We start from the raw sequence: 21,319 nt of genomic DNA on the forward strand, positions 1-21,319 counted from the left end.
CACATCTGTGCCCAAGCTCTGCTGGGTGAGGGTGATGATGGCACTGAGAGGGTGTCAGCAGCTCTCTCAGTCTCTCAGGTGCATGATGGGGGCTCGTCTATATTTGGGAAGTACATTTCCTCCTTGGGGATTCCTGACACCTGGGAGATCCCATAGTCTAGCATAAAAGGAGAAGGCATTAAGCTTTGCAAAGTTGTTTTTTTCCACAATAGCCTTGTGAACTGGGGAGTATGAGGATTGTTGCCCCTATTTAACAGATGAAAAACCTGAGACTCAGAGGGTGAGTGACTTGTTTCATGTCTATCCAGTGTCTGAGGAAGGACCCACAGTGGCTTAGATTGACCTCAGGGCCTTTGGACTGGTTCACGCATTGGACAAATCTCTCAGCTTCTCTTGACCTTAGTTTCCTTATTTGTAAGTGAGGACTCTGGGACACAGTTGGATGAATGAGCATCTTCAGCTTTGGACCTCCGGTCCTTTCGTCCCTTTCTCAGCTTCTTTTTTGAGTTTGTTCATGAATGACAAGTTGTATATTTGCTTTCTAACCTTCTGATTCTGTTCCTCACCCTCTTCAGTATTTTCCTTTCTGGTGGCTGTCTCGTCAGCCTGTTCAGGAGGAAGGATAGATGGTATCACGGCAGGTGCCTGCAGATCAGAGCCTGGCATGGTGGTTGTGGCTCCCCTTCAGGCCTGCCTGTGTGGATTGTGGTACCAAGCTGCTGTTCAGGCTCACCTCATAGAGGGCCCTGCGTAGGCATGTCTCTACTTGGTAATAACAGTCTCTTCAAAGATAGGCATGGGCCGATTGTCCTGCCAGCTCTGAGAATGTGCGGCAGTGTTGTGAGCTGCTAGGACAAAAAGAATATTGACGGGCAGCTGGGCCCCCCTGGTCATTCTTAGCCTCTTTTGGATTCATCCTCTGCAGCTTCAAACCACCTACTCTTAGCATCGAACGAAGCATGTCTTGAGTTTGCCTTATTACACTCATGCTGGACTAAAGGAAACCCTGTGGACATGGTGAGATGTGGCCCCTGCCTTTCCCTAGCCAACAGTCTTATGGGGAAGGTGAGGCATTAGATAATTCTGAGTACATGGATCAGTGATCTTACACTACAGGATTATACTAAGTGGGAAAATGGATCTAAATCTACTTGCTGTCTTTTCCATTTTAGAAAAATAAAATAAAAAAACAGAGATGGTAGAAATCAGCGGGAGTTAGGGAATCAAGAAAACTCCATGGAGGAGGTGCTGATACATGAGCTGGGGATTCAGGTCTTGGCAGGCAGCCGGTATGATGAAGAGAACAGCGGTCATGAGGGTCATGAACTTTAAAAACTGCTGTGGCCGAAGAGTGGAGTCCTGGAATCCCTAATGTTCATGTGCTCAAATGGCCCCCAAGCCTTTTTTTGGCTCCTGAAAATGTTTTGTTTATTTTTAGTTAATTTATTTGTTTTTAGTTTTCAGCATTCACTTCCATAAGTTTTAAATTCCCCCCTCCTCATTTCCCCCTCCCCAAAATGACATGCAATCTGATATAGGCTCTACATATACATTCCTATCAAATATATTTTTACATTAGTCATATTATAGAGAAGAATTATAATGCATGGGAGGAACCATGAGAAAACAAAACAAAACAAAACAAAAAGGAAAATAGTTTGCTTCACTCTGCACTCAGACTCCACCGTTCTTTCTCTGGATGTGGATGGCATTTTCCATCATGAGTCCTTTGTAATTGTTTTAGGACCTTCCATTGCTAAGAAGGGCTAAGTCCATCAAAGTCAGTCATCACACACTGCGGCTGTTACTGTGGACAAGGTTCTCCTGGTTCTGCTCCCTTCTCTCTGCATCAGTTCATATGAGTCTTTCCAGGTTTTTCTGAATGAAGTCTGCCTGCTCCTCATTTCTTTTAGCACAATTGTATTCCGTTAATTCATATACTACAATTTGTTCAGCCATTCCCCAAGTGATGAGCATCCCCTCAATGTCTGGTTCTTGGTTACCATTAAAAAACATGCTATAAATGTTTTTGTCCATGTGGGTCCTTTTCCCATTGTCGTGATCTCTTTGGGACACAGCCCCAGAAGGGTTATTGCTGGGTCAGAGGGTATGCACATTTTTATAGCCCTTTGGGCGTAGTTCCAGATTACTCTCCAGAATGGTCCCAGGCCTTTTCTGTAGGACTTTTGGGGAGGGGCAGTTGGCCACTTACCAGTTCAGTCCTTTGTGCATGGGGGCAGCTCTGATCTTTAGGGAGTTTTACCTTATGTTGAATTGGAATCTGCATCTCCATAAAATCACCTCCTCTCATTGCTCCAAGTTTTACCACTTAGGGATGAGCAGAACAAGCCTTGGCCCTCCTCTAGAGGACAGCTCTTCATCTCGTTGGGGTTAGTTATTCTGCCTTGCCAGAGTTTTCCCCTTGGTCCTTGTCCAGTGCGAGGTGGAGACCTTTCATCTTCTTTGTACTGGTGCCCTTCATTGCTTCTCTCCACCTTATCAAACTCCTTTCTTAAACACGGTACCTAGAGCTGAGCCCAGTGCTCTCAGGAAGGTCCGTGGCGAGCACGTGGCAGCAGACCTGTTTCCCTTGCTCACTGACTCAGACAGCCGAGTGGCGTGGCTCGAACGTGGCTCGAACACATAGTTTTCTTACTTTAGTTGAAAAAAAATTATTTAAAAAAATTTTGCACTTAAACACCAAAAGAAGAGAGCATTTTCCAAGAAAGTAAATCTTCACTTCTTGTTACTTTCAGAACGTCCTGCTTGTCTGAGCTTCCCTCTTTACTTCCTTTGGGTCTCTTCTGTGCATGTCACCTTTTTTTCCCTATGGCCTTGTTTTTCACCCCCCTTTTGTATTGCCTATTCTCCATCCCCTCACACCAATTAAAAAGCTGAAAGGAGGAAAAAAAAAGACCACTTCTGTAACAAATAAGCATGGTCAAGCAAAATGTGTCCTTGTGTGGCCATGTCCAGAAGCATCCATTTGCTACATCTTGAGGTTATCATTTGGAATCCAATATTCCAGGTTTATGGAGATACTTATGACAGTGTACACCATCATGAGAAGTCAGTCATTTCAGAAGGACATAAGGAGGCGGGTGATGGGCTGCTAGCTGTCTGCCCTTTGGACACAGTGGGGAGCTGACTGCTGAAGGCTCTCGGACTTGTTTGTCTTCACAGTGAGGCTTTCCCTGTAGACAGTGTTTTGGTTCTGCTCGCTTCCCTCTGGATCCCATCCCATTACCAGGCTTCTGCCTTAGATTCTAGTTCTTGAGCTTTCCTGGTGTCCTCGCCACCTCCTCCCCAAATGCCCCTGTCGGGATCAGGAAGTTTGTTTTGCTTGAAACCTCCCTTCCTGATAATGCCTTTCTCCATAACTCCCCCTCCCTAGCTCCACTTGTCTCCTTGTTCAGTTTGATATTTTTCTACACCAAGCTGTGTGTGTGTGTGCATGTATGTGTGTGTGTATGTATGTATGTATGTATGTCACATGCACACACATGCAGCTCTCTGAGGTTAATCACCCCTTCCGTCTTTGTATGCTCTTCTTACCTCTTTTCTCTCCTAGTGTATTCTTTCCCTTCTCTTTTCCCTCTGAAAACCCTCAGAACTGAAGCACTCCACGCCGCGCCCTGCGTTTTCTTGTCCGCTCTCCTTGTATGTTTGAAGACTAAAGTCCTGAGGGGCCCTTGTTTCTTTCTCCCCTGTTCAGATGTTAGCATGACACCATCATAGAGCTCAGATAAATTGTTTGGACTCTTGCATTTACATTTCAAGTTTCTTATCAGTTCTAGTCTTTTCATCAGAAATACCCCAAAATCCTATCTTCCACTAAAGGTCCATCTTTACTCTACAAGGTTACACTCAACTTTTCAGGGTGAGTTTTTCTTGCTTTTAAGTCTGTTTCTTTTGCCTTTTGGAATATTGTATTCCAAGATCCTCTCTCATTTTTAGTAGAAGATAACGGATCTTATGTGATCCTATCTGATTCCTTGATACATGAACTGCTTCTTTCTGGATTCTAGCAGTATTTTTTCTTTCATGTGGATACAAGACGAAATGAAACAGTCTTTATGCTTGTTCTGCATTTAAAGTGCTTTTTTCTCTTGCCGATATCTATTTACTGCGTGTGTGTGTTATCATTAATAGTTTTGACCTCCAGTTTTTTTAACCTTTATCTTTTCCAGGCTTTGAGAGTCAAAGCATTTTGTAAAATACCATCTTTCTCTATATTTAAAAAACAGTCTATCTTGATGGTTCTAACCTTTTGTGTATGAGGACTCCATTTAAATGTTAAAAAAACCTTTATACATGCCCATATTATAATAGTGATGATTGAGAAAATGTTTAATGGAGAGAAATCTGAATTTGTGGAGCCTTTGGAATAACACAGCCCACATGTTGAGTCCATGTGTAATATAGGGATCACTTATTCTTTGAAGGTAGAAGAATAATATCCATTAACTCAGTGGGCTGCCTATCCAGTTCTTGTCATAATCTGGACAATGTGTGTTTTTCATCCACATTTTTGTTTGTGTGGATGGCCAAACTAGTCCATTTCTACTTTTTCTGAATTTCACTGAAGAGGCTTTGTAGTGTTCTGGGGCTACACAAAGTGAGGATAGTATCATTTGTGATGAGAACTAGTTGTATCATTTCTTTATGCTTGTATTGACTTATAATAATACATATATATATATCACATGCATTATTTTATTTATTTATGTATTTATTTTTTTTTGCCTTTTGGAGGGCAATTGAGGTTAAGTAACTTGCCCAAGATTATGTGGCTAGTTTTTTGTGTGTGTGTGTGTGGGTTTTAAGTGTCTGAGGCCAGAGCCAAACTCAGGACCTCCTGACTCCGGGGCCAGTGCTTTACTCACTGTGCTCCCTAGCTGCCCCGACATGCATTATTTTGTAGACTAAAAGTCGATAAACTTTATATCCTTAAGAAATTATTGACTTCTCATGATTATCTATATTATCATACGTCTTTATGGTTGTTTCATATTTGCTTGAAGAAAGTACGTGCTCTTTGATTTTACCCTCTGGTGTTAAAGCCAGCTTGTGGTACAGTCTATTCTGTCTCTCGTTATTTATAGTTTTGTTTGATTTGTTATTCTTTTACTATTGTTAGTTTGCTATATTCTTATTTTTCTTTTTGGAGGCACTTGGAGGTAAATGACTGGTCCAGGGTCTCTGGGCAAAAAGGTTCAGTAATGGTTTAGTAACTCCATTTTTGCACTTCCAAATTGTTGTTCATAAGAGTTGAACCAGTTTGCAGATCACACCAGCAACGAGTTATCATGTCTCCTTCAAGCCTCTTCTTCCACTGGTCTTTTCCAGCATCTTGACTAGGTTCATGTGTATGAGGCGGTTCCACAGGGTTGTTTTAATGGACATTTCTCTTCTTATTAAAGATTTTGGGTATTTTTCAGGTTGGTATTAATAGTCTCCATCTCTTTTGAAAATAGCTCACGTCTGGGGTGGCCAGGTAGCACAGCGAGTAAGAGCACTGGCTCCAGTGTTGAGAAGACCTGGAGATCGAATCCGGGCTCAGACACTTAGCACCCACCCAGAAACACCTGGCCGTGTAACCTTGAGCAAGTTACTTAACCCCAATGGCTTAAAAAAAAAAAAAGAAAATAGCTCACGATCCTTCCTTATTGTGTCAGTTCCTTAAAGATGTTAGATTTAGGGGCAGCTAGGTGGTGCAGTGAGTAAGAGCGCCAGCCCCAGAGTCAGGGGACCCGGAATAGGTTCTGGCCTCAGATATTTAACCCTCACACAAAAAAAGTGGCCTCGTAACCTTGAGCAAGTCACTGAACCCCAATTGCTTAAAAAAAAATGATGTTAGATTTGTATGAGACATATTTAATGCAGAGATTTCCCTGTAGATCTATAGGTTTTCCTCTGAATCTAGCTGTGTTGATGTTATTTGTGCAAAGTCTTTTTTAATTCTAAATTAATCCACAAGCATTCATTACCTGGTTATTCTGTTCTAATGGAATGGTAGAAATGTCTCCTGGGGTGTTGCCAGTGAGATCAGCACTGGCTCTGTGTAGGAGGCCCAAAGGAGGCTCCACCTGCCTGGGGGGAGGAGGAGCCCGAGGGGGTCTCTCAGCTCAGATGGTCACGGTGTGCGGGGTGTCCTTTGGCAGAGCCGTGTCCTAGGACCAGTGATGGGCAGTGCTTTGAGCGTCCTTTCACACGTGTGATCTCATCTGATCTTCACAGCAGCCCCGAGGAGGAGGAACTGCTGTTGTCCTCATTTTATGGATGAGGACATTGAGGCAGACAGAGGCAGAGAGACTTGCTCAGGGTCCCATAGCTGAGGCAGGATTCAAACTCCGGTCTTCCTGACTCCAGACATGGTGCTCTAAACACTGATCCACCTAGCTGCCAATTCTAGCAAAGCTGGTTATAAAATGGATTTATGTAAAGTAACTCTTAGTTTCCCATTTTGAATTGAGTTATATCTGTCTAATCAAAATTCTTTTATAAGAAGACTGAGGGGCGGCTAGGTGGTGCAGTGAATAGAGCATCGGCCCTGGAGTCAGGAGAACCTGGGTTTGGATCCGGCCTCAGACATTTAACACAAACAACTAGCCGTGTGACCTTGGGCAAGTCACTTAACCCCAATTACCCTCCAAAAAGCAAAAAAAAAAAAAAAAGAAGACTGAATCCACAGCATTTGTCAGCTTTGCCCAGTGGCAGTACCTGTATGTCCTGGGGCCCCCCTCTAGGACTGGGGAGGACCTTCTAGTGCTTTCCTGCCTCTGACTTCTTTTTGGGAACTCAGACAGTGGTGTCTGGGCATCCCTCAGGAGACTCCTGCCAAAGCATCCACCTCTCCTGGCCTGGCACCCATTACTTGGCTTTCCATGTGGACTTTGCTTCTGGTTTAGTTTAGACTTTTTGGTTTTGGTACGTGGAAAGGACTGTCTTTTCTCAGGGTTTTGGACCCCCCCCCCCCCATGAGCTTTGTTAGACTGTCATTTTCTTGGGGGAGGCTGCAGGCAGATCTGTGGATGGTGACTTTCCCAGGGACTCTGGCATTGTGGAGAGAGCGCAGCAAGGAAGCAGGGCCCCCTGTGCAGGCTGCAACCTCAGCGCTGCTGCTCTGGCTGCTTCCCTTTATCTCCCCATCTCCCTAGGTACAGACTTAGCGGCAGCCAGGCTGCTCCTCTGGTTTGGTCCTGTCCCATTCTGCCTCAAATGCTGGGATTGGCGGGCTGGATCTGCACTGTGACTCCAAGGACATTCAGAGCCAACCCCGTAACATGGAAAGGGCTCTTGGGGCCCCGGTTGGCTTGTGGAGAGTGTGAGGTGTAGCAATCTGTGGGAAACTAGAACTTCTTCTGTTGCTGTTAGCACTTGGATTGTTGCTCTAGGGGCAGGCGGAAATCTTGAGATGCCTGGAGCTTGGTATGCACTCTGTGGGAAGATGTGAAGAGAAGGAATAAATAAATGTGCCTTTGTGGACCTCATCCGAAAATAGGAATTGAAAGTGCACTTCTCATCTCCCTGTGCCATAGGGAGGAAGAGTATGGTCCGCCAAGAGCAGGTGTTGCAGGATGGTCTCAGACTTCATTCACAACATAGTGTAAAGGAGATCTTTCTCTTGGGAGAGCTTGGTTCCCCAAGTGATTTCTCTTTGGACTTTAGAGGACTCTGGGCTATAGAGTTCCACTGTTTCTGGAGTTTCCCTTGCCTAGTTGGGTCCAATGATGTCCTTTTATTTTTTAACCCATACTGAATTCTTTATTAGATAGTTTGAAGTCTGGAAATGCTATTTTCCTTTTTTCCTCCTGCTTTCCCTGTTATTTTCCTTGATGGTCTAGATAGGCATCCATGAACTTGTTCCAAAAATAGTGCTATGATTGTATTCCAGTATATTTGGTTTCTTTTGTAATCCTACATGTTTTATTTTATTCATTTAAGAAAATTATTCAGAAAAGAGGAGCCTGAGGTTTCACCAGATTGCTAAAGCACCTCATTCTGCATCTTTTGTTCTTTGAGGTGAACTTTTAAACTATTTTTCCAGGTCCTTTAAAGTAACCCTTTGATAGTTTGATTGATACAGCATTTAAACTACATTAACTTTGGTCATGTTATCATTTTTGCCATATTGGCACGACTCAGCTACAAGCACTGAATATTTTTCCAACTTTTTTTGTTCATTATTTCTTTAAGGAATATTTATAATCGAATCTGCGTAATTATTGAGTTGCTTTGGTAGATTAATCCCCAAATGTTTTCAATATTTTGTCGGTCTTTGCATGAGAGTTCCCTTTCTTCTATTGCCTCTTGGATTTTGTTATTATATAGAGGGCTATTGCATTTTGTGAATTTATTTTGTAGCCTGAGACTTTGCTAAGGCTGTTGTCTCATTTAGTTCTTTGGAGACTCCCTTGCATTTTCTAAGCAGACCCTCTGTCATCAGCAGGTTGGGATAGTTTGGACTTCTTACTCTTCTCCCTTCATTCTTTTGCAGAAGTGGGCAGTGCATGGGTGTGGAACCTTCTATATGATGTCACATTTTTTTTTTGATGTATTGATAAGTTTGGGTGATTACTTTTTCTCTTTTTCTTAAAAAATATTCTTTGTTATGAAGCATGGCCCTTTGGAAGGGGGAGTGGGAGAGATACAGGGGAAACTTAGGAGATGTGAAAACAAAAGTTAGCAATAAAAATGTATTTTAAAATCTTAGTTCCCCTTCTTTGTCTGGGGGTTTAAAATGTTTAAATGGTCTATGTTATCACGTGCACAAGGCAGGCTTCAGGGCAGTATTGGGGAAAATGATCTGAATGTTCTCTCTCAGGAGATAGTTCCCCATTATTGGGACTGTTCAGGTGGCTGGATGGTCACGTATTATGATATTATAGAAGGGAATGAATACATTTGGGAGCAAGTTGGATTAGGCTCCCTTTAGGGGCCCTTTTCAACTCCAGGAATCCATGATTGATTGATAACACTGACTGGAATAGTGTGAGGCTTCTGTCTAAGGCAAAGATGTGTTCCCACCCCTTCTTTCTCTACTACCAGACCTATAAATAGACTGGCAAAACACTGGAGGACTGAACCATATTATGGTCATTTCTCAAAAAAAAAAATGGTGACTCACTTAATTGGAGAACATTCAGATTTCCTGAGATCTTTGTTGGAAGGGGGCTTCCAAAGCCATCGGGTTTGACCTAGATCCCCACCCAGGATTCCCCTCTCTGACATCCCTGATAGTTCCTGACCTTAACTCAAAGATTTCCATGAGAGAAGTGTTTGTCAGTTGCACTCTCAGCTTTAATTATTAGGAAGTTTTCTCTTCCTTGAGCTGAAATGTTGCTGTTCAGTCAATAATTAAGTGTGTCTGACTCTCTGTGACCCCATTTGGGTTTTTTTTTTTGGCAAAGATACTGGAGTGATTTGCCATTTCCATCTCCAACTCGTTTTATATATGAGGAAACTGAGGCAAACAGGGTTAAGTGATGTGCCCAGGGTCCCACACGGCTAATAAATATCAGAGGCCAAATTTGAACTCAGAAATATGAGTCTTCCTGACTCCAGGTCTGGTGCTCTATCCACTGTGCTACCTGGCTGCTCATACTGAAGCACTAGCTGAAACATCCTCTATGTTAAACCACTTGATCATGAAAAGTTATCTAATAATCATAACTGTACTTCTGAAAAATCTGTTTCCTCAACATTTGAAAACAACAGAATATACTACACTTTCCCCCATGTTTTTCCTGAGAGCACCTGAGGCTGGTTTTTATTGCTCTGTAAGGGAGAGTTCTTTCTATAGATGTCAAATGATGTGTCTGGGTTATCCATATGAAGATGTCGTTCTCACCTCTGGGCAGAAACTGGAACCTTGCACCGTCAGTTCTTTCTTAACAGTGACTCAGAAAAAGAGTGCAATGTATCATAGTTTTGAGAGCTGACCGGGCTAACCCTCTTCCACTTGACAGTTCTTTAATCAGGAGAAAACAGGCTCGGAAAGGTGATGTCTGCATTCATGGATGTGTCAGCAGTGAGGCACAGGCAGGCCTATGCTCACTCCACTCACTCCACTCACCATGGACTCAGGCCTTTCATCAACAATTCTTGGATCGTGGTTTTGGCTGAATTTTTGTAAAAAACAAACAAACAAAAAAACCAAAACCTTAAACTCGTTTCTATGCTAAGGTATTAGTTAATTCTAGAAGATATTTTAAAAGGGGGGGGGGTGGGTTTTTGAGATATATTGACAAAGAAAAAAGGCTCAGGTTTGAAGAAATCAAGGCAGCAAATTAAACGAAAAAAAAAATCAAAGCAAACATTGCTTTAATCCTTAATTTTTAGCGGCTGTTTCCAAACCTTCCTTTTGGTCACGTGAAATCCATCTAGTATAGTAAATTGTTTCTTTTAACAGCTAACTTTTCCTTCAAGTGATTGTTTTAAAGTCTCGTCTTCCAAATTCTTCTCTAAATATACACTCATCATGCTAGATTATATTTAATCCAATCTCTTATATAAGCACTATCATTTTGGATTGCTCTCATTTCTTGGTTCCTGTGGAATTAGTCTTTCTTAGAACTATTTGGTTTCTTGGCCTGGATGGCGGGCCCAAAAAAGACTTGGAAGGTGGTTCCCAGTATCACACAAGGTCTCTGAGCCGCCACCCAGTACAGTCTGGGCAGGTAAAGCTGTTGTCACAACTGAGCATTTGCTGGATCTGTTACATGCACAACCTGCTCTTCACAGTCAGCATTTTGTTTTTCCTTTGTTGCCAACTCTGGGATCAAACATTTTCCTCTAGAGTCTTGCCTGCTTTTAAATTTGCCTTTAGATCTGTGTAATTCAAATAGAAAGGTCTGAAATAAGGAATGGGCTCTTTGTGGAGGAGAAGAGGCAGCTTATATTTGTACTGGGAAACTCCCAATTAACATTTCAGAATTATTTCTTGGAAGATCAATTCTGCGCTCTTTCAGCTTCCAGGTGGTTAATCGCCGAGGTGTCCAGAAAGCCACACCTGCACCAGGCAAGCAGTTCAGTGTTAGACCTGGTAATGGAGAGGTCATGGTCTGGCCACAGTCACACACTGACCACATGCCTAGAGTAAGTGTCGAGCCGTCCTCACTGTGTGTGTTAAGCAGCTGTGGGGGCTCACAGGCGACTCCTTCCATGGGCCTTGCTCATGCATTCTCTGTCTTTGGAAAGTTGTGTGTTACTTTGTTGGGTAAGATGCTGTGTGAAGGTCTATTTGTAATCCCCACACATCTAATGCAATGATATGTCTTATTGTAATAATGCAATAAGGCTTCGGCACTTGGAGGACCTCTGGGCTCATTCCTTGGGGCTGGCCTCTTTGGATGTAGGTCACTGTAGTTAGTTTAATGAGTGCCTGGGGCCCCAAACATTCATGGATTGGTGGTCAGCGCATCTGCTGATAAGCTTAACTAGCTAGACTGACCTCCCCCGGGCCTTTCCAGCTAGGTTTTACCTCTTTGAGTACTGTTGGTTTATTCCTTGAGAGTATTAGTCCCTTATCAAGAGAATCCACCCCTTCAATTGCTAAAATAGGAGAATTGTTTAAGAACCCTTTGTGAGAGATGGATGTTGTTAAACACCATTGGTGATGTGCCTAGAAAGTGCAGGTTCTGCTCACTCTCCCAGCATCAGCTGTGCAGTTGAGAGATCTTAAGGCAACTCCTGAGAGAACCTAGCAGGGGCTAGGGTGTCCAGAGAATCGGATTCTGGAGCAGGGCCAAGCCGGCATGCTGGCCAGGCTCCAGTTTCGTTGTCTGGACAGTGGTGTTAGATGAGAGGTTTGCTAAGGTCTTCCAGTCTTTACATTTTGCAGTTTTAATGAGAATGCGGGGTCACCTGCATCCCAGAATGAGGTGCCTGGAAGAAGGTTTAACAAGTGTTCCTTTGGACACACAAGGCTTTCCTCTCCACAGACTTGATTTGTGAGTAGCTGCAAATGTCCTTATTCTCATTTCATAGATGAGGAGACTGAGACCGAGTCTGGTCAGGTGACTCAACTGCCACGACCCAGATGACTTACATCAGGCCTGAGGCTGGAGGCCCGCTGTGCCGTTCTCGTGCCTGCTCACTGTCAGACTGCTGTGTGGCGGGTTGGGTACTGTCACTGTGTTCTGTGCACCAGGGGAGCCGGGCCACTTGAGAGACTGGATTAGTGTCAGTGCCGTGGTGCATGGAATGGGGCGAGATCTCTGAGGATCTTCCTGCTCCACAGTTGGAAGTGTCCCAGAATCTGGGACATGACGAGGTCTGTCTGTGCATCCCTTGTGTAGCTGTCATCCTTGCCTTCCCATGTGGTCATCCCTGCAGGTCCACACAATGTGCCAGTGCTTTTGTCAAGCTCTTTTGACTCTGAGCATGGGGCCTGTGACTTGTTGCTTGTCTCTGCCTCTCACATGGGACATACCATCTTATTTTTTGGTCACATTTCTTTGATGAGATCTTTTGCGCAATTTCCCCTGGAATTCCTTGTTTGTCATTTGTCATAGCCTATTTCATGTTAATGTACATCTCCCCATTGCCCCTCAGGTGATCCTCAGGTTCTGCAGAGACTGTAGCATCACAGGGTCACATCGTTATTTACATTATATTGACATGTAAAAGATGGACCTTTGTTTCAGGAAGAGGTAAAAGAACTTTGCAATTTCCCAGAAGACAAACCAGCCTGTTTTTCTCCTGTTTGGTTCTGGAGCCACTGTGTGGCCAAGATTTACATAAACTGAGAGACCAGCTGAATGGGCTCTGTGATATACACAGATATGATATACACATTGTCTGGATAACCTGCCTTTTTCCTGTCTGAATAGCTGGGCAAACTCTTTTGTGCCTGTGGCTCTCTGGAGGCTCTGTAGGAGTTTGCTTCTTGTTGCAGTCCACAACCAGTAGCATCTGGGAGACCTAACTTTCAGTGGGAGCCCCATGTCCCCTGGAATTCTGCTTTGGATCTCCTGTCTTTGAGGAGCATGTGTCTTCTTCTATGACTTACTTGAAGTTAGTCAGCAGATGGTTATGAAAAAGGCTATTATCTCTGTTATATCTTTCTTTTTTAAAATTAAGATTTAAAAAAATTAAGCTTTTATTTTCTCTTCCTTTCAATTTTTCATCCTAGTTGGGGGTGAGGGAAAAGAAAAATTAAATCCTTGTAACAAATGTGCCTAATTGAGAAAAACAGATTGGTTGGTCACGTTGGTCATGTCCAGAATTGTGTCTTATTCTGTACATTTAGTTCATCACCTTTCCTTCAGGAGATGGGCAGCATGTTTGATCATCAGTCCTCTGGAATCAGGGTTGATGTCTGCCTTGATCAGAGTTCTTAAAGCTTTCAAACTTGCTTGTTTTTAAAATGTTCCAAATTGTCCTTCTGGTTCTGCTCACTTCCTGTTGTGTCAGTTTATATAATTCTTCCCAGGTTCTTTGAAACTGTCTACCTTGTCTTTCAAGGAATTGTGTATTTTTTTTCTATTTGCACGAGAGCTCCTTTGTTGGAAGGTAAAGTTTTTTTTAGGTAACCTTTTGCTCTGCTGAAATGAGTTTTTTTTTTTTTTAACGTTCTACCAGTAATAAGTCCACTGACATCTTAAGTTCTCTTGTGTCTTTCAGTCACTTTTATGATGGGAAAGGTGGGTGTGTTGAGGAATGTCACTAGAGAAGTTCTGTCTGCCCCTTTCTAATAGCGTCATCAAAATTATCCTCACAGCAGTTTTGTGTGGCTGGGAAAGTAGGCATATGGGTTAGAGATTATTAATGTTGGATTTAAAAATAATCATTAGGCCCAGGATTTTTCCCATGCCTTTGGTATCCTTCCCTCTCTCTCACTGCCTCCGGCACTGCGTCATGTCCAGCAAGGAGCCTGCTCCTTCTCTGCTGTGCTCCAGCTGCTTTCTCTTCGCCTTTCAGGGCCACTTCGACTTAGGAAGGGCATCCAGGACTGGGGCGTTCAGTGTCCACACTGGCGACCTCCCCGTCCGTGGTGTTACTAAAATCTGCACAGATCTTTGCCATCTTTCCTTTGTTTGTTGCCCTCCTTCCAGCTTCATCCTTAAATGCCCCCAGAATGACTTTGCTCAGCTGGGTCTCTTGCCAAGCTTTCTTTAAACTGGTTTTTCCTTTCACTGCTTCTCCCTGTTTTATGAGGGGATGCTGCTCATAATCTTCCATCATGCTTCTTTGTAAGATTTTACAAATGAGTTTATAGTCTACGCTGTTGTTACCCTTGGCCATCACCCCTCTCCTCTTGGCGAGGAGATCAAGTGTTTGCTGACTGAGCTGGTTTTCAGGCTTCTTTGGTCTCCTGATTATGGCAACTGATCTACATGGGTCAGACTTATGTAGGAAATCAGTATAATTGGGGTGAGGCCCTTTCTTCCATGTAGTTTCCATTTTTTTGGTCCCAATAATTAGTTTCACTAGGTCAGTTTGGAGTTGTTTTAATTGTGTACTGTATCTTTTTCTCGTTCGATTGTAGTTGTTTTGTACTCATTTTGATCTTTGCTCTGAAGTTGGTGGTCTGACTATACAGAGAAGCCTATCCAAGAATTACTCCCACATCAGTAAGAAGTTGTTTCCTGTCTGTTAAAATATAATCAGTTTCATTTTTTTGTGATGTTATTTGGTGCTTGCCTCTCCAGTGGTTTCCAAATTTTATTTTCAAAGAAAGTATCCGTGATGTTATAAGCAGGAGGCTTCTGTCTGGTCTACAAGCCTTTGACTTCTCACATTTTTAACTCATGAATTTTCATTCTTTGCCAAAGCTCCCCCTCTCCTTAGAATCATCAGGCATCAGAGCATATGTTGCCTTACTTTGGAGGACATTAAGCCCTTCTTCGAATATTCTTATGTCTCCATCTTCTGCTACATGTTGGTGCCTCTGATGAGGGATACCTCCCTCTAGGTTCAACAGGAACTCTGATCTTATCTAAGACCAGAAAACCTGCAATAGCATCTGGAAAGAATTCAAGGTCTCAGGCTTAATTGGAGTGAGAGTTGTAGAAGTTTATTGTTACGCTTCGGGCAAGAGTCCTTTAGGGGACCTGCGAGTGAGAGGGGTACAGGCTTTTACTTTTAAAGGTAGGGCTACCATTGTCAGGGCTGATGGGATGGAAGTAAGGGACTTCAGTGCATAGATAAAGGTTAGGGCTGACTGAGAGGAACTTGTGACTTTAGTGTACAGATAGTTTAGATGAGATTTGGGCCAGACCGACTGGAGGAGACATGAAAAGAACAAAGGAGTCACCAGTTGCCTAGGCCGAGTGCGGACAGGGGGAAGGGGCAGAGTTTGACAATACCAATTGCAGTTACAATTGTACAAACTGGTTTAGACCCCAGGTACCCCATCACCTCCACTGATGTTCTTGTCTTTTTTTTTTTTTTGTAGTCTCCTTGTTCATTTTTTTTTTGTTTTTAAATTTTTGGTCTTTATTAATTTGTTTGTTTACTTTGAGTTTACAAGATTCAGTTCCACAATTCCTTGAGTTTCAAATTTTCTCTCCCATCCCCCACCCCCCATGTTGCAAACAATCAAGTATAGGATCCGCAGATACTTTCACATTAGGCATTAGTCAGGTTGTAAAGAAGGATTGTATCAGATGGAATGAAGAATGGGAAAGAGGAAACAAAACCAAACAAGAAAGAGAAAGAGAGCAGGTACTTTGCTTCAATCTGGATTCAAACTCTGTTCTTTCTGATTCTTTCTCTGAATGTAGACATCTCTCTCCATCTCGAGTCTTTTGGGGTTGACTTATAGCCCTGCATTACTGAGAAGAGTCCAGGCGATCAAAGCTGGTCGTCACACATACGTTGTGTCTGTGATTATGTACAAATTCCTCCTGGTTCTACTCTTCTCACACAGCATCAGTTCATATAAGCCTCTCCAGGTAAATATGCTGTACCTTGATTAATGCTAGCAAGACCCAAGTAGTAATTTTAGAATGTACCTTTTATTAAAATGCCATGTTGGCTGATCAGGCCACATTGGTGGGCTGAGCGGGTACTACCACATGTCCCAGGTACATATAGCAATAGCAGTAGCAGCAGCCATCAACAGCCCCGATCTGGGGTGAAACCTCAGTTTATAAAGGGGACCTTACGTAAGCAGTGATTGGTCAGTACACACCTTGAAACTCCCCTGCCTGATTCAGAAGCCCGCCCACTTTTATGCAGGTGAGCTGACTGGGGGAAAGGGTGGAGACCCAGTGGGGGAGGGCAGAGGTGACCAGCAGTCCGCTGACCTCCTTGAGGTAGGGGTGTGGGGAAAACCAGGCACAATAAATACGAAGTCCATGTGCTCCTCGTTTCTTATAGCATAGTAGTATTCCATTACATGCATATACCACAACTTGTTCAGCCATTCCCCAGTTGATGGGCACCCCCTTAATTTCCAATTCTTTGCTACCACAAAACACTGATGTTCTTTTCATGGAGGTCTTTTGCTGATACTTGTGATGAGGACCGTAATAGGAGGTAACAAATGCCTCATGAAATGATGTTTCCTACTGTCCCTGGAAGGCAAGTCAACAAGCGTTTATTAAACATCTCCTTTGTTCAAGGCACTGTATTATGCATTGGGGAGATATAATCTTGTTCTCCATCCTGTTGTCCATGACACCTTTGGAGGCTTTCATATTGAATCCTCAGGCCTCCCTGGATTCCAGATGGGACATCCTGAAGACACCAAATTCTGCATGTCTAGAATGGAACTCGTTATTTTTCTCCCCTCTTCCTCTCCAGGACTGGCTGTATATTCATTCACACCCTCTAACTCTCTGTGCCTGGAAGGGGCATCACAGTAGTCTTCTTACTTCCTGCTTCCACATCCAGGCTCACCTACCTCTTCTCCTTTTAAGTTTGCTTTGTTCATATTTTCCGTCCTGTTCCAGTTGTGGGTGATAGTGTGCACCAGCCTCCAGGTCATCCTCCTTGCTTTTTCCAGGAGTTCAGTATTAGGCTCAGTCTTTGCACGATCATTTCTACCCTCATACAAGGGGACTTCAGTATCCAAATCACTGTTCCCTTAAACTTTCTGACACCCCCCCCCCAAGTTCTCAGTTTCTTAAATCTTGCTCCTTACCCTCCCAGCCGCACACAAGGGTGGCTACACCCTGGTTCTCGGCATCATCCATTTCCTTAAAAAAGAAACCAGACTCTGATGCTAAATCATTCCCTTTCGCCCTGTGCTTCTAGAAGAATTCTTTGCTTTTATTGTGACTTACAGATCTGTGACAACACAGCCCATGTTGTCTTCTCTGCTGTGACTTCACTTTCCTCCCTTCTTAGTCTGGATATGATTGTTAACCAGCTGACCTCTTCCCTGTCCTTTCACTGGGGGGCCCTCCCCTCCCCCCAGCTCTCTCCTGGATCATTTCCACCGTTTGCCTTGTCCACTTCTCCTCACATACTGCCTGATGGAGCTGTGTCCACTGGAGCATTATCCACCTCCAGCCAGGCTTGTGCTCCAGCCAGGCCCTTTGTTCCTCCCCAGAGCCTTCTCTTCTCCCTAGCTTTGTTACATCAGTATCGTGCCTCTCTTTCTACTTCCATGACCTCTGTTGCCTCTGACCCCTCCTCCCTACTCATACAGCTGCCGTCTTAGCTCAGGCCTCCTTCAGCCATCTTCTAGATTATGTCTGCAGTCTCCTAATTGGGCTCCTTGGTGCAAGTCTCTCCCCACTCCAGTCCATCCTACATGCTTCTGTCAGAATAATCTTCCTTAAACACAGATCTGATCATGGCCCTCCCCTACGCAGCTCAAGTAGTTTCCTGTGCCGTTTGGATAGACATGGATTTCTCTGTTTAGCTTTTAAAAGCCCTTTATAACCTGACCCTCACCCTCTCTTGCCAGCCATGTTCTACGTTCCTTTAGATCCCATGCTCTGTGACTCAGTCAGTTTGGCCTTCCCTCTCTTCTTCACATAGGACACTCCACGTCCCATCTCTCCACATCTGCATCATCTATTGTACTGTGCTTGCATTGCCCTGACTCCTGGAATCTCTCCCTTTGCTTAAGACTTAACTCAGGCATCAACTGCTTTGGGAAGCTTTCCTTGGTTCCCTCCAAAGCTACCTGGTATTTAATTATTTGTTATATATTTGTGTTAGTTTACTTTGTATTTATGCTGTATATGTATTTAGAGATATACTTCTTGTCTCCCCCATTAGAATGTATGTTACTTGGGAGTAGGTATTGTTTTTATTTACCCAGATTAACCCCCTAGCTCTTAGAACAGGATTTGGCAAATTGGTGTTTCCTGATTGCTTGTTAATTGATTGATTGATTGATGGGCAGTGGTATCTTTCTATATGCAGAACCAGTTGTTCCTTATGTTTTAGATGTACTCAGGGGGCTTGTTAGATGAAGGTGTCCTCGAGGGACAGCGTAAGTACCTTTATTCAGTGATCTCTGATTCTGAATTCCCAGTGTGGCATTGAGTCCGAAGGAAGGAGGACACCTCTGTCCCTGGTGGGGGCTTGCAGGTGCTGTTGAAGTACTTGTATGGCACTCTGGAGCAGAGCAGAGCCTTCTAAATGAGATTCCTACCCTTAGGCTGGTCTTTGGAGGTCAGGCTCACAGCAGCTCACCAGGCCCACATGGGAAGCCTTTGCATCTTGACAGGATCTGCCAGAACTCACACTCTACTGGCATATTTTTCCAGAGCCTGGGGTCACACCCATGCTAAGATGAGGCCTTGAAGGAGCAATTTAGTACGTGCTTAAAACAATGTATTGAAGGAAAGAATCAATGAATAACCAATGACTAAAGTTTGGGGGGCAATCATGCAGATTGTCACATTGGCTTTTTGGGCCAGAGTAAGTGTGATAATTTTCAGGTGTATCTACAAATGAGGACAACATCATATAAATATTGGTATCTGGTAACATTTTATTATGATAATTCATTTGGGAAAAGGATTTCTTTGCAGGAAATGGTGGCATATGACCGTGAAATACTTGGACGATTCTTTTAAATAGAAGATTGGCAAATGTTTTAGAGCTAGTTTCATTTTACATAACTGAATTTTGCATTTAAAGTCTAATCAATTTTAATTTTTTACAGATAAATTTTGTTAAAAAAGACATTGATTGAATTAGAAATTTTAAAGGTCAAATATAAATTGGGCTGCATTAGTTCAAATTGGAAATATTCCATTTGTGGAAATTCATTTATTTGGGAATGTTGATGGGAAAAAGTTGAAGTAATCACTGATAAACCCAGTCATTAGATAATAGAGACAGACTTGAAAAAAGTTAATACCGCTCTCTTTTGTGTTTTTTGGTGTGGACACAAAGGGCTGTGGAATAAGGGTGAAGAGCCTGGAGGTTCACCTTGTGTGAATGATCTGGATGCGTCCATTATTCCCTCTTGTCCTTTAAGCCTCCTCACTGTCTCTTCCCTATTCGGTAAATTCCATCTCCAGTCCTCCCTCCTGAACAAGGCTTTTCTGGCCCCCCCCCCCCCCCCCCCCCCCCCCCCCCAAAAAAAAAAAAAAATCACATGTTGAGTTTCACTGAGGACGATGTTTGTCCCATAGAATCGAAGTCTTGAAGGGCATCGGCTGTTTCCTCTTTTTGTCTTATAGTGTTCTCCCAGCCCTTACCACAGGGCCTGGCACATAGTAAGTCCTCATAGTTGTGCAGTGGATAGAGCGCTAGTCCTAGAGTCAGGAAGACTCCTCTTCCTGAGTTCAAATCTGGCCTCGGACACTTCCTAGCTGTGTGACCCTGGGCAAGTCACTTCACCCTGTTAGCCTCAGTTTTCTTATCTGTAAAATGAGCTGGAGATGGAAATGGCAAACCCCTCCAGTATCTCTATGAAGAAGACCCCCAATGAGGTCATGAAGAGTGGGGCACGGCTGGAATGCCTGAACAGCAACTAATGCTTTGGGACATGATGGTATGTTGAAGTCCAGAAGTTTAGACAGCTCTTCTCCCATCTTGTGGCAGCTGGCCTTGCTGCTGGCTGATGGCAAATTTCAAGAAGAAAAGGCCTCTGAGCCTCAGGGACGTTGCCCTGTGTCTGTACAGGAGCCAGCGGGCTCTTCCAGAGGCAGGGCAGACTTGTGGCACCTGAATTTTGGAGTCAGAGACAGGATGAGTGCTGGAGCTGCTTTTCTTCTCTGCCCTTTCTCATGCTGTGCATTCATTGATGAGGATGGAGTCTGGTCCTAGGAACTGTGGAGAAGCAGGGGGTGACCCTGTTGCAGGACCTGACGTGGTGGCATGTGCTCCCAACTCTGCTACTGTGTTTTCCACAAAAACATTGCTGAAGCAGAGAACGTGAAGAGAAGTGTGGCGCGATGGCTGCGGGGTGGGGAGCGTGGAGACGCTGTGAGAAAGAAAGTGGAAAGAACTGGGCAAACTTGGGGCCCAACAGTCCCTGGAACAGGGTGAGTGACAGTAAATTAGCCACTCTGGGCTTGAGGACATAGAAGGATGTGATGATTTGTACAATGGCTTGTGCTGACAGAATCCCCAAGCAGCAGCCCCGGATGTGAACCTACGTGACCCCCATGAGGGGCGCCAGGCTCTGGATAGCAGGTGTCCCCACCTCTGAGTCACTGACATCATGCTCTCCTTTTTGGAGTGAGGGTCCTGGCCTTATAGTGAGTATGTTAAAAAGGAGGTGAGCCCAGCAAGACCAGCACGTGTTGTGGGCAGTGGGTGAGGGGCTATTGTAAAGCCCTGCATTGCCATTGGGTCTGTTTTATGGGCGAGGGCACAGAGGAGATGGCTCCTGGCTCCAGCCGTGGCTGCCAGTGTGTTCCACATCAATGATCATCCTTGAAAACCCAAACCAAATTAATTAACCAAAGTTAGTTCATTTTGGATTGATCCTTTCTAGAATAACTTTATTTCTCCATATAAGCCATGTAACAGATAGAAAGATTGATTTAGAAATGGAAAGATTTGACTACGGATTTGAATTCAGTAAACCTTTGACCCCTCCTCTCCCTTCCCCTGCTCTCTCCATTCTTCTCTACTCCCCTCTTGCCTTTCCTCCTGTCTCTCTTCCCCTTCTTTTCCTTTCCCCTCCTCTTCCCTCCCTCATGATGGACATGGTTTCTTTAGCTATATGAGCCAAAATGAACATTTAGTGATGGAGTTTTTATTGGGGAAAGAGGGCAGGCCTCTGAGCTGTGATTAAACTCCATATATCTAAAGACTCTCAGAGTAGAGTGAGGAAGGACAGTAACCTCTTCCTCTCTCAACCCTCCAACTCCTCCAGACAGACCTAGAAAACACACAAGACCAAATCCTGATTGGGAAAATCCAAGAAAAGTCACAGAGAATTGATTTT

The 21,319-nt window shown here is 43.8% G+C and overlaps 1 protein-coding gene across 4 annotated transcripts in view; it reads left to right on the forward strand.

Annotated features, from left to right (window-relative positions):
- Nucleotides 1–21,319, forward strand: part of DIS3L2 (DIS3 like 3'-5' exoribonuclease 2) — a 371,217-nt gene that overhangs the window by 80,062 nt on the left and 269,836 nt on the right. The gene's annotated exons all lie outside the window — the stretch shown is intronic.

This window comes from Petaurus breviceps, unplaced genomic scaffold (assembly GCF_028583685.1).
Source record: "Petaurus breviceps papuanus isolate PSGF00001 unplaced genomic scaffold, PetGlider_PUasm1.0 186, whole genome shotgun sequence".
Taxonomy (NCBI): Eukaryota; Metazoa; Chordata; class Mammalia; order Diprotodontia; family Petauridae; genus Petaurus; species Petaurus breviceps.